Raw genomic sequence first — 14326 nt, 5'->3', positions numbered from 1 at the left:
CTATATTGTTCCTGAACTATATTAACGACGTAGGAGACAATCTGAGTAGCCGTCTTACATTGTTTGCAGATAATGCTGTGATTTACCGTCACCCATGAGTACTAAAAGAAATCCGCTAAATGCGATTACGCGGTAAGTCACACAAATCTGAAGGCTGTAAATTCAACTAAATACTTTGGGATTACAGTTACAAATAACCTCCATTGGAACGATGTTGTGGGTGGAGCAAACCAAAGACTGCGATTCAATGGCAGAACACTTACAAGGTGCAACAGGTCTACTAAAGAGACAGCTTACATCACGCTTGTCCGCCCTATTCTGGAGTACCGCCTTGCGGTGTGGGATCCGCATCAGATGTGACTGACGGATGACATCGAAAAAGTACAAAGAAGGGCAGCTTGTTTTGTATTATCGCGAAATAGGGGAGATAGTGTCACAGACATGATACGTGAATTGGAGTGGCAATCATTACAAAGGCGTTTTTCGTAGTGACAGGACCTTCTTATGAAATTTCAATCATTGGTTTTCTCCTCCGGTTGCGAAAACGTTCTGTTGGTACCCACCTACATAGGGAGAAAAGATCATCACCGTAAAATATGAGAAATCGGGGCACGCACAGAAAAATTTATGTGTTCGTTTTTCCCGCTCGCCGTTCGAGAGTGGAACGGTACAGACACAGCTTGAAGGTGGTTCATTGAACGCTCTGCCAGGCTCTTTATTGTGAATAGCAGAGTAATCACGTAGATGAAGATATAGATGTAGTGCGACTCCGATGCGAGTATTTAAGCACCCGACGTGTAGGCAAGGGCCTTGTGTGGCACCCGTGTCTTTCCGACTTCCGCGCGGTAAATGCGGAAACATGAACTGTGGCGATGTTATTACCAAATACGTCTACATAGGTCAAATATACTGTTATTCCTTTCTTGGCTGCCGAAGGACAAACAGCAGTAGACATCCATTGGTGTGTGAAGAATATGTATTAAACAGCATGTCTGTCACAAACGCCGTTGTGGAATGGAGATTCATGATAACCCACGCTCCCATATCCCAAATACCGTAATGCAGAATTTACGCCAACTTAAGTGAGAGACACTCGAGCACCTCCCCTATAGAACTCATCTCTACCCATTTGATTATCACGCCTTCGGTCCCTTAATAGAGACCTTTCGGGGTAAATGGTTCCTCACGGGCGATAATGTGCAACAGTCAATTACGGACTTTTTCACGCAGTAGGACACGGCGGTTTACCAAACCGGAACCTTCAACGTGGTGCGTCGGTTGCATGATTGCCTCAGTGATCAAGGCGATTTTGCCTTATTGGCATACCGATTCTGGACTCTATGGCCTTCGAACGGAAACTCTTTCATCGCCCCTTATAACAAATTTCCTTGATAGAGAGAGAAGCTTCCATCCACATATCAACACAGATTTAGAAGGTAATACTCTTGGGAATCTCAGCATGCGCTTTTCTCGTTCAATACTTTGCGTCCCATTTTTTTTTTTTTTTTTTTTTTTTTTGGTTTAACGGAAAGTGTTTAACGCAGTATACCAATTCAGACTGTTTGCAAAAGGCCAACAACACCGAATAGGTTCTCAGATATCTGAGTAGGTCGGTGAGTTTTTAAGTAGTAAAAAATGGTTCAAATGGCTCTGAGCACTATGCGACTTAACTTCTGAGGTCATTAGTCCCCTAGAACTTAGAACTACTTAAACCTAACTAACCTAAGGACATCACACACATCTATGCCAGAGGCAGGATTCGAACCTGCGACCGCAGTGGTCCTGCGGTTCCAGACTGTAGCGCCTAGAACCCCTCGGCCACCCCGGCCGGCAAGTAGTAAAAAGCAGTACGTTGTTTGGATAGCGAGTGTCCATTCGAGACGTATCTCCAGGTGTGCCCCCACTCTAGTTCTCTAAGTACGTAAACGATCTGAAGAACATCTTGAATAGCTGTTTGCTGGCGACGCTTTAGTGTATGGTATTGCGTATTATCTCTGTAACGTTCCAATAAAATACTCGTGGTGTGCTGCCTGACACAGTCACTTCGATTAAATATCTAGTCGTAACGCTGCTAAGCGACATGAAAAACTCTTGCACGTATGGTCCGTTGCAGGGCACACAATGATCGATTTCGATTTATTCAAAAAAATGTGTGTGAATTTCTAAGGGACCAAACTGCTGTGGTCATCGGTCCCTAGACTTACACACTACTTAAGCTAACTTTAACTTATGCTAAGAACAACACCCCCCCCCCCCCGTTCGTTTCGAGTCCTCCCTCGGGCATGGGTGTGTGTTGTCCTTAGCGTAAGTTAGATTAAGTAGTGCGTAAGCATAGGGACCGATGACCTCAAGCAGTTTGGTCCCATAGTCCTTACCACAAATTTCCAATTTCCGAATGCCAGCCGGATGTGTGGGACACGTGGCTCGGCCTGTCTGAACGGGAATGACAGAATAGAGGGATGAGACTTTTCATTCTCTATTATGCAGTCGCATAATCGACAGGCGCTGAACTTTCCTATGAACGACAATACAATACCATGTAGAAATAATTTATTGATTTCGTTGACAATGATCGACAGATGGGATTTATAGTTCTGTAACTCAGGAAGCACTTCGTGTAAATTTGCAGTCATGGAGCACGTGAACAAATTCGTGGCACAAATAGCGAAATTTTTAAAGTTGCCAGCGTTATTTCACTGCTAATTGCCACAGTATTCGATGGGATTGAAGAACAGTATGGAGACTTTATATAATACTGTAAAGTACTTTGGTTAAGTCAAGGGGCATGCCTATTTAAAATCGCTGTTGTTGAACTTATGAAGGAAGTCGGAAAACAGGATCGAAAATTAGAAAATAAGGAACGTATTTCAGATCTCACATTTTAAGTGGACTTGACTGCACACAGTCAACCATAAGACATTCCAAGATGAGAAACAACTTATTTCTGATCTGATGGGGATGCATTTCGAAAGAAAATCGCGTTGTTGAAGGTACAAATTCTGACATCCTAGGTCGCTAAGCTCACTGGCATTAAAGAAAATGCTAGTATTGAAGAATTCATTGTGGCCGTGAAACAATTTCTAAAAGTTTTGAGACGCTGCCAGCCTTACATCTATTTTCGAGATCCTTTGGTGTTTCATCTAAAAGCACCCCCTGTTCATTTGCAGATTCAACTGATTGCCCTGCATTGTAGTTCTCGTTTTAAAGAAAAATTCTTTTACTGTCCAAAACGCTTACTTTGTTTTCTTCGGGCAAAGTTTCCACGTCTCCGACCTCAGTGTGAAAATCTATAAAATTGACTGCATCCCTCCCTACACGAGCCGGCCGAAGTGGCCGTGCGGTTAAAGGCGCTGCAGTCTGGAACCGCAAGACCGCTACGGTCGCAGGTTCGAATCCTGCCTCGGGCATGGATGTTTGTGATGTCCTTAGGTTAGTTAGGTTTAACTAGTTCTAAGTTCTAGGGGACTAATGACCTCAGCAGTTGAGTCCCATAGTGCTCAGAGCCATTTGAACCATTTTGAACCTCCCTTCACGCCTGAAAGAAATAAAACTGAAAATTTGTTTTTTGTGGTCTCTGCTGTCGAAAAATGTAAAATATAATGCCAAGTCGTATGCTTTGCTATTGCAATTGCCATTTAAATTCGGCGCATTCATAGTTTCCCCCTTTTTCCCCTCCTCACAATCAGACAGCTTGCAGTGGCGGTAGGGGAAATGTGCAGTCAGGCGGAGCGCTATGGCTCTTGTCGCGGGGCATGGCTCGGTAGCCTATTTCTAGGCCGCCTCTGACTTTATGTATATATCGGGGTGGCTCCTTTGGAAGGACACGGTCAGTTTCCTTCCCATTGCTTTCCAGTCATGGCTTGTGCTCCATCTCCAATGGCCTTGTCGTGGACACGTCGTCAAATACCAATCTTCCTACCTTCTAATACGAAGTACTTGTAAGAGTGTAGTCAGCTGCCCGAAAGTGCTGCCTCTTTTCTTTCTGCTATATAGTCATCGACAATACGAACTAGTTGGCCACAGCTGTGCACAAGAGCCTCTATGATGTATCAATTTTTTAATTCTCTATTGCCGTGATCCGTCATATGACTTACCAACGACAGTATGCCCTCTCCACGACACCAGTCAAATGACAGGCAAATGAATGCGCATTCTCTCTGCGAGATCGATCATATAACAGGCCAATTAAAATGTGCCCTTATTATGACACTGTCATATGCTAGGCCAACGGAAATGTGCCCATAGTATAGGATCGTAATATGACCAGCCAATCGAAATGTGCTCTTAGTATGAGGCGATCATGTACCAGACCAATGAAAGCCTGAACTCACTAATAGATACATCATATTAACAGATCAAGGAAAGTGTGCCCTTTGTACTAAACTCGTCATACGACGAACAAATGAAACTGTGCCCTAACTAAATTCTAAACAGAAATTTTAAGCTATTCAGCATAGTGAATTTTATAATTTCGTGGATTGTAGTTAACGACGGGCGTCAGCAAGCGCGAAACTTCCGCGTGAAACTACGTCGTGCGTCTGTCGTCTACGTTAAAACGGTAATTGCTGCGTCCGAATCACTACTCTCAGGTATTCGCCGAGATGGGTCAGTCGTACTGGTATGATGCGGGCCTGAACAAGGGCAGCGCCCTCATAAGGTGCGGACGCCGTCAGGCGGGTGGTGGTGAATGCCAGCCAGGCAGCCAAGGCTTCGCGGCAATTTTCCGGGCAGTTGCGGCAGCCCCGGCCCAGCGCCTAATGGCGCGGGTGATGCACGCTGATGAGCGGCGTCGGGGAAGCCCCGAGATGCGGGGCTCCGCTTACAGGCGGGGGGGGGGGGGGGGGGGAGGCGCTGTTCCTCTGCAGCCGCTTGTTTGCTGTCGGCGTGGGCCTAACGAGCTGCCTGTGGCGCCGCCAGCGTCAGCGCGGGATTAGCGACGGCTGTAGTGGATTAGCAAGGCCTGCCGTGGATTTTGAGGGTGACAGCGGATTTGTAAATCAGTGCGATAAGAGGCACCGTTACACCCCAGTGAGGTCTGACACTGAACAAGGAGTAAATAAAATCAATGATGAATTTGGAAAGGGAATTTAAGTTCAGGGAGAACAAATAAAAAAAATTAGGTGCAATTTCCTGGCAGATTAAAAGTACGTGCCGGGCCGAGCCTCGAACTGAGGACTCATGCCTTTCGCAGGGAAATGCTCTGTCAAATGAGCTAGCCGGGAGCACCACTCACGACTTATTTTAACCTTCCCGTCACAAGGTGGACAGCCAGGATACCTGTTACAATTATAAATCACTAGCGCACACTAGCGCTGTTCCCTGTGCAAATGAAAACAAGACGTGTCGGATCCGACGCCGCCTTATTGTAGGAAGATTAATATTATGTCCAACGAGCTTATATTTGAAGGTAATAATATTGCACTCACAAGGCGATACAGTACACTACATAGATGCCCATCACAATCACAACTGACCTGCCAAATGGAGCAAATTAAGCAAGCCGTGCACCACACGAGTAGTTCAAGTAGGCTACTGACAGCTCGTCGACTATAGGATGTGACTGGCTCTAAACGAGGCCATGTTGACGGGCTTAGGTCAATTTCAGCATGGAATGCGTGGATTACTGACTTGAAAAGCTGCTTCTAAGAAAAGCACAGTATAAACAAATATAAACTTCAGAATGAGATTTTCACTCTGCAGCGGAGTGTGCGCTGATATGAAACTTCACAGTTTTAATCTGCCAGGAAGTTTCATATCATCGCACACTCCGCAGCAGAGTGAAAATCTCATTCTGGAAACATCCCCCAGGCTGTGGCTAAGCCATGTCTCCGCAATATCCTTTCTTCCAGGAGTGCTAGTTCTGCAAGGTTCGCAGGAGAGCTTCTGTAAAGTTTGGCAGGTAGGAGACGAGGTACTGGCAGAAGTAAAGCTGTGAAGAAGGGGCGTGAATCGTGCTTGGGTAGCTCAGTTGGTAGAGCACTTGCCAGCGAAAGGCAAAGTTCCCGAGTTCGAGTCTCGGTCCGGCACACAGTTTTAATCTGCCAGGAAGTTTCAAATATAAACTAACCCTTAGCTTGTCTTAGCCGGGGATATCGAAGCCATTGTTTCATTTTACATAATACACTGGATGTCCGGAGGAATACGCGTTTAATTAAAAAGCATGTCGAACGTGGGAGTGTATGGTTGTGACAATACCAGAATCTACGATATTGCAGTGCCTGTGTTGTTCCAGATTACACTGCAGTGTTTCTTCGGACACGTATGTATGTTTTATGTCATACGGTAGTTTGGGTCTGGCCGTGGGTCATGCTCGGGTAGCTTAACGGTAAGGCGACCGCTCGCGATTAGCGGTAAATCCGGGTCCAGCACAAATATTCATGGTTGTCATTCCATTACATAGCTCTTGTTGTCCGTATTCGAAGCTGCGAATACGTTTAATGTAGAACAGAATTTTTTCTACGTTAAAAATAAACTGCAAACATCGTTATTTGTGCGTGACACTCTTTTTGAAGATCCGTGTCATCTCCGTTACGCAGAAGAAATAATATGAAATATCACATTCAAAAGTTCTTCCGCCAATAGCTAGATGGATGAATCCCCTGACTGACTGGTACGAAAAGTGTAATTGCTACAGATTAGCTCAAAATTAATTTAAATTGATGGAATTACACTAGTTCCCCACTTAGATACGGTGTGAAGCTCTTCTCATTCCCTCTGGCAGGTCATGCTGCTTTGTGCATCGACATTGCCGCTGCTAAATTGCGAATATGATTAGGCATCAGTTGTAGAATTTATTAGTGACACATGAAAATTTGTGCCAGCCGAGGACCCGAAGCTGGATTTCTCACTTAATGTGAGCAGTGATCTTAACCACTTCGTCTATCCGTGCACACCTCCTGTACTTATCCAAACTGTTATATCTCACAGTGTCCTGATCACCATACAGAGATAGATTGAGTAGTACCATGCAGACACTGAAAAATGCAGGCACTGTAAACTTGTACATTTAGTTATTAGATTTTTGAAAGACGTTCAATGTTGTGAACATTGTCAGCTGCCAACCAAGATATAATCAAATAGAGATTTTCTTCATAAATTTGTGAGTGACTAATAGGAAGATTGATTAACAGAAAATGTTGCTGGAAGGCGAATGATTAGGAGAAACGAAAGTAACTTATCTCCCAGGGTAGCGTAAATAACCGCTAACGGTTTTAGTATTTATGAAGGGTCTTGGAAACTCTCCTGTTGTTCGCTAGCAATGCTGGTGCCTACAGGAAAGTATCGTCGATGGATGATTCACAGGTAATGCAGCTGACTTCTAGTCAGCTAATAGGTGCTGAGTGGTAAAGCTTTTTAAATGTGCATCCGTTAAATATAATGTTCACAACTTAGAGGAAAATATCCCATAGCGACTATAAACAAGGTTATTCGTAAATTTATGGAGCTTGCTTCCTCTTTTAAAGAACTAGTGATAATTCTGAGAATCGATACGAAATGGAACGACCACATGAAATCAGTTTTAGGGAAAGTGAAAGGACCATTTAAAATTGTTAGGAGTACCCTAGTGCCGTGCAGTGCATCTACAAAGGAAATCACATGCAAGATGCTAGTATGGTTTAAGCTTACATTATTTCGAGACACTAACAGGTGATGCTATTCTATTCCGAGACGAACTGCCTGTATAAAGGCGTGGTAAGACGCCGAGGAAACGTAAGTAGGAAAGTTTAGAAGAAATTTTGATCGTTAAATAACAGTCGTGATAATCGATCGTAGTTCATGACGTTTACATAGTTGCATGCCTTCTGCTAACAATTTTAATGCTCAGAAATTGAATGTAGGAACATGGCAGTGAGCTATGGATACTTCAGCCTGTATTGAGTGCGTGAATCTTACCATTGGTTCATATTGTATTGTATTGTATTGTAATAGTGTTAGAGTGAAGAACAATTTTTTTTTTAGCTGTATGCGATGACGTACAGGCTAGTGCACCTGCCCAGTACGCAATGGTTGCGTAATGAGTATAGACTCTCAGGGGCGCCGAAATACACACAAACAAGGAGCACACTGCCACAACTGTGCGAGAGACATCCTTAGGAACATCTGATTCAGCACCATGACGTCACTGTAAAAGATGCGTAACGATATTCCGTCAACAGGGCAGCATGGAGTAGCTATACGTAAGGACTACACAAGAACGCCTTTCAGGCTGCAAACCTTGCATAAAAGACCAATCTGAAACTAAACGTTAGTCCAGCAGAGAACACTGAGAGGCTCGAAAATCTGGAGCACATTCGGTAACCCTTACGGAAGAATCAAGTTAGGGATCACTATATATCCCTCCCTTTCCTTCCACTCAGTGACCAGAGTCTGGTCATTCCACCGGCATCAATGATGCTGACACAAGGCCAGCTCTGTTAGTTGTACTATTATCCGCTAACATATGACGAAGTGCTGCCAGCCGCTGCCAGTCTGGAGTATAATTCTAAGAGTCTGCAGCAATCCTTTTGTATGAAAGGAGGAGAAGGGAGAGGTTCAAGTCTGCAAGCTGCCATTCCTGGTAGTCTCAACAGTGACTGACGATGAGGATCATGTAGATCTTCCGTGGATGAACAACTTATCTGTCCGACTGCAAGCTGTTCAGCAAGCCAGAGGGCAAATACGATCAATGAGAGTGCTGAGGCTTCGGCGGACGTCCATAGTCACCCTAGCCTGTGGGACATGCCGACCGGCACTCCGCCCTGCACAAGGCCGCGGAACTGACTGTGGGCTACACCAGGAGCTACGACCACAGATTCCACGATGGCCCCTAAGGCGCATTCTTCGACGCGGATACCATGTGGCTGCTACCAGGCCGCACCGATGAGGAGACTAAATCACTGCAAAAATTTCAGCAATAAGTGGATGTTAATTTAATGCTGTCTCATTGACGTCTTGGGATGACATCAGGCCTCACCACCGCCCCTCTGCTCAACCATTCTGAATCCTCGTAGGGAGTCACACACAGTGCAACCCTATAATATAGAAGCACGGTAACTGTGTCCCTGCACATACACAGGAAAACAATGCTGAACAAAATTAGGCAGTGATCTTGCGATGGTTCTCAAACATAAATAATGTTTCCATCACAATCCCTGTCTAGTTGCGAAGAGCAAAGTCATAATTTCCTTCAGCAAACTCAGTGGATCATATTCTAGGAAGATGATAAAACAACAAATGTTCAGTGAAATTTGGACGCTATCTCCACAGTACACAGGATATCGGTTCCTCTTTGCCTTACTAGTTAGACTCACAGGTTTCTTCTTATTTGAGGGACACTGACACTTGGTAAGTGGATCACTTTATCTTTAAAACGTTAGTACCAACAATCAATTATAAACTCCTGACATTGTGCCAGAATAGGGGCGATTTGCAGTGTAATAAATCCAGAAGAAAACACAAAGATGTATCAATCGCTAGTAAAGCATTTTTTTTTTTTTTTTGATAACAGCTTTTGGTAAGACTACGTTACCGTAGCACAGATGGAGCAGATTGTGTGAATTTATTGCACATAAGATCCGAAGATGGTAACGAAATCAGAAACAGTTTATCGAAATAAATGCTTTACTAGCGATCTTGGCTTTTTGAATTTTTGTTCTGAGTTCAGTAACCAGTTGACAAAGAAAGAAAACTGAAATATAAAAAAAAAAGGTTCAAATGGCTCTGAGCACTATGCGACTTAACTTCTGAGGTCATCAGTCGCCTAGAAATTATAACTAATTAAACCTAACTAACCTAAGGACATCACACACATCCATGCCCGAGGCAGGATTCGAACCTGATACGAAATATCCAAACACAATAAGATTTTCTCTCATTTGGTATAAGTGAGGTATTGTTTCAGTTTAGAAAACAGTTTAAAAAGCTTCTTTGATATTAAAATACTTGTAGTTAGGTATAATAGTGTACTTCAGCCATCTGCTAGTAGTTTATAAGCGACATTTGATCATTTCTGATAATACCTCCATAGAGCTGCAATATTTTGCCCTGTTTTTGACCCTGGCACAGAAATTTCCACAATTACAAAAATACATCGTTCGTATCTTAATGAGTTATTGAGTTTACTAAACTCATTGACTGCAGTAGTGGCAGTTGTGAGTAGCTTAGAATGCCAAAGCTGAAATGGAAAGTTACTTAACCAACAATGTTACGACTTCGATTGCATTATAGACTGACTAAGTGATCCAAAGCGCTCATCATCTTGACGAAGGTACAGGATGGGTTGTACCCCTTAGGAATTCCTCTTCGTCACACGACATACAGTACTAAAAGTGACGTATTGGAGCTGTGAAATGAGTGGTTCTATGAATTTTCTGCCATTTTTGACCAATAATGTCTCCCTAATTTTACATAAATTATAGGAACTTTGAGTTTGGTGGAATTTGCGCGATTGTTACACATAGCACATTCTGATGCGATAATCAATAGCTTGCTTTACTATATGTGCAACACCATACCTAAAATGCCACATTACAATTAGTGCTCTTGAGATTGATGTCTGCATTATTATATAATCCGATAATTATTAACTACAAAATATGCATGTTTATTTTAACATACGCATTTAGAACATCATCAGTGGTCCGGAATGGTCTGGAATGAAATATCTTTACAATTTTTGTTTGCTTTCTAGATCTAAAAACAGTCCTCTTCAAGGGATATTGTAGCATAATTTTAACTTACAAAATTTCTGTCTGATTTTGGTTTACATCTGGAATTGTTGTCTAGTTGCACATTTTTCATGAATTACTGCGTTTGGCACTAATACTTTTGGACTGATTTACGTTGTCTTGTAGCACTCAACATTTCTCAATATACAATAGCGACTGAATATTGCAACACTAGTGGTTATTTACGTTCATCTGGTTAAACATGACTTTGAGTGCATATGTTAATATCTGTTTATTTAATATGTAAGTGAGATGAGGTAGTAGTCTAGGAAATAATTATCCAAAAGGAGACTGGTTGGAGGCAGGGGGGGGGGGGGGGGGAGGAAATAGATGAGTAAGAGTTAGTGAACGGTAAATTCATAGTAGGGGAAGGAGAGAGAGCGTTCGTTAGCGAGGAGACAGAGGTGGTACGAACGCTGCAGCCACACAAATGAAGAAAAATCCAAATAACTCTGATGGAGTTATCGTTAGACTTATATCTGAATTCCAGTAATTTAATATTTTAATATAAAACTGCCATTACTTCTGTTTGCACTTTGCTCATTATTTGGTGACCACACACTTCACCGCAATCCTTCAAGTATTTTTTTATGTTCAATGTGGTTGAACAGTTCAGGTGAACGCTTGGAATATTGTGACAAACTTTCATGGTACGTCACAGCATATCGAGCTATCACTATGCACGATGAATGATTCCGTTCATGTTACATCGTCCTCAGACAACACCTGAATACCCACGTGTACGCCCACATGTTTTTCCAACGCCGCTGGAGAGCACAGAGATCAGAAAGAACGTGTCCGTCAGCGTGATCAATGACCGTAGCGCTTTCCAGTGACAGCAGTAGGTTAAATCAGACGCACCAACCACAATTATTTTCCTTCCGTAAAGAACATGCGTGAAACAGATGCACTCATTTTATTAGCGGTTCTCGCAGATGCGCAGGGCAATCACGATCATTGTGGAAACGTCCGTGGTTTCAGAGGCGCTTAAGATGTTAAATAGTGAGCTTCAAAAATATTCTATTGCTTCACAGACCACAGATTTGAATAAGCAAACGATGTTTGGATGGAGTTTCTGAGTCGTTAGCCCGCTTCATATTGCAAGTTGCCTACTTCCTCTCAAGTGTGATGTTAGCTTGGCTGACGTTGCCAAGAACAAGCTACCTGCTCCCTCCCTCTCAATGAAAATCATATTACGAGTTGCTAAGTGCGAGCTACAGTCTGTTCCTCTCCGCTTGCGTAAATGAACTTTGCTGTCAGTAACTGAATTCTACATCGAGTAGACAAGCAAGCTGCTGTATATCGTGGAGTTATTATTACTTTCCTCGACTCAGTAATGGAAGGGAACAAGTAACTTACATAAATTATTTCTCGCCCACATCTACCGCGCGTGCAGTGCCGCCCGATCAGAACTACTCGTGAAAAATCAACCCTGACATTAAATAATGCAACGTAAAGCATTCAGTGTTGCTATCCGACCACACGTAGCATGGCGTGCCTAATACGTACAAGGAACTCTCTTAAATCTCATACTGAATTTAAAAACCTTCTTTATCCTTTGGAGAAGAACAATTATAGAAAGTGGAAAAAAATGTGAGAGGAGGTACAATATTCGTAAAACAATTCTCACTGTTACTAGCACTTTATTATGGTGGTCCATATCCTACATAAAACACATGAACTAACATTGAAACCAACATGAAATTATACTCTTTTCTTTATAATAACCACGTTTGAAACACTAATTACGGGCAAAACTCAACGTGATGACCTTAAGGACACAGACAAGAGAAACTGAGAACTACGAAAAACGAAGATAATTGAGCATTAAGTATTTAACAAACTCGTACGTAACTCAGGAACAGAAAGAAGCAGTTCATTCCACCAACGATAAAGCTACACTAGTGTGTTAGAGATACCTAAAAGTCAGAGTCAGAACCCTTCCACTAAAAGTGATGAATTTCACAAGCGTTAAACCAATGGAGAAATTCTGTTTGAATTTGGGATCGTTCTACAAGGAACGTGCTTTCTACACAGCGAAATAGCCTGCACTTGCTACCTCATTAATTTACCTACACGTGGTTCGTCACTAGAAAAAGCCAAAATCAAATCATAGCTTTTATGAATTTAATGGACACGTAATTGGTAAGTAAAACAAAGAGAGCCCACTCCTGATGGCATGTGGTAATCTCCCTTAATATGAAAAATCCAAAAGTTCTAATACGAACATTATTCATGAAAATTAATTGAAAAATTCAACGAAACGGAACAAAAAAACACTCCCCAACGTTCTACGAAATAAGTGAGATCTTCTCATAACGGACAAAAAACAAAATGCACTAACTGGTACAAGATCATACCAAGATGTGTTCCAAGGAGTATAACGTCTTACCAAGACGGCGGAAGGATTTCCAGTGCTGCTTCAAAATATCCAGAGGAGACACTTATCTCAGGAGACGTTTATTAAGGCGATGGGGGATGGACATCTTTTAATGCTGGATGGAAACACGTGGTAAGCGCCCTGATTCACGATGAATCCGCTTTGCTAGGCCTCCACCCAGCTATCCATAATGGTTCTACACAACCCAGAACACACAAAAAGGTCTCTCCTACCCTGTCCGGCAGATTTAACCACATACGCTCATAGATTCACACTTTGCAGAGAGGATATTGGGAGAGTGTTGGTTGACACACAAAGTAAATATGTGCTTACGCAGCATATTCTCTTAGCAAGCAAACAGACACAGAAAAAGACATCTGTGCAACCTATATAGAATAACTGAGCAGTATCACACCATCAGAAATGAAAGTTGGCTTATGCAGCTGCTTTTCAATATTCCTCTTCAAACTTCTTGTGACCGAAACGTCGAGCACTGATGAAGTCTTAAGAAGCAGAACAATTCTGAAGACTTTATCAACAATGACAATGAACACGTAAGCCTACAGGCATGTATAATGTTTGGAAAACTGAAGAGGAGTTAAAATCTATTGTTCGATCAAGATTCTAAAGTAGAGATCCGAATTTCGAATGCTGGACAATAACAAATAAGCTGTTTGTAGACAAAACGTGCTATTGATATCATCATTGTTTACATTTCTAACCTGTTTGCCTCCATAGCTTCAACTTTTATCTCAAACAAAGTTTTCACTTCTACATCTCAATGACGACGCACGCCTATATAGACTGAGTAAAACAACTAGACAGATTTCTGCTATCATCCATATCTATGAACTTTAAGGTGTGGTAGCACTCTAACCACAAATATACCGTTTTCCAACATTACATTATAACAAATCATACGCAAAACGAGACTCTTTTCATTTATCTTTAATTCGCTAGTACCGTGCAACAAAATATTTTCACAGCAATTAAATTGTAACACAAGGATGACTAAACTCGGTACATCAATTTCGGAAAGCTGTATGACAATAAGGTGCCTGTTCGGTTCGACTTGCACAGTAGTGTTCTATTGCTTCATGTTTCGTAGCGCTTAGCCGAGATCAGACGTGAGTTGTTTTGAAACTTCCTGGCAGATTAAAACTGTGCCGGACCGAAACTCGACACTTGCCCGTGAAAGGCAAAGGTCCCGAGTTCGAGTCTCGGTCCGGCACACAGTTTT

The 14326-nt window shown here is 42.5% G+C and overlaps 1 non-coding gene across 1 annotated transcript; it reads right to left on the bottom strand.

Annotated features, from left to right (window-relative positions):
* Positions 1 to 1744: 1744 nt before the first annotated feature.
* On the bottom strand, positions 1745 to 1828 carry Trnas-gga. Its single transcript is given in 2 exon segments — positions 1745 to 1779; positions 1789 to 1828. It is a non-coding gene; the product is annotated as a tRNA-Ser (tRNA).
* Between the last annotated feature and the right edge of the window lie 12498 nt (positions 1829 to 14326).

Source organism: Schistocerca piceifrons, chromosome 3 (genome assembly GCF_021461385.2).
Source record: "Schistocerca piceifrons isolate TAMUIC-IGC-003096 chromosome 3, iqSchPice1.1, whole genome shotgun sequence".
In the NCBI taxonomy this organism is placed as follows: Eukaryota; Metazoa; Arthropoda; class Insecta; order Orthoptera; family Acrididae; genus Schistocerca; species Schistocerca piceifrons.
This window is presented reverse-complemented; position numbering and strand designations above follow the sequence as displayed.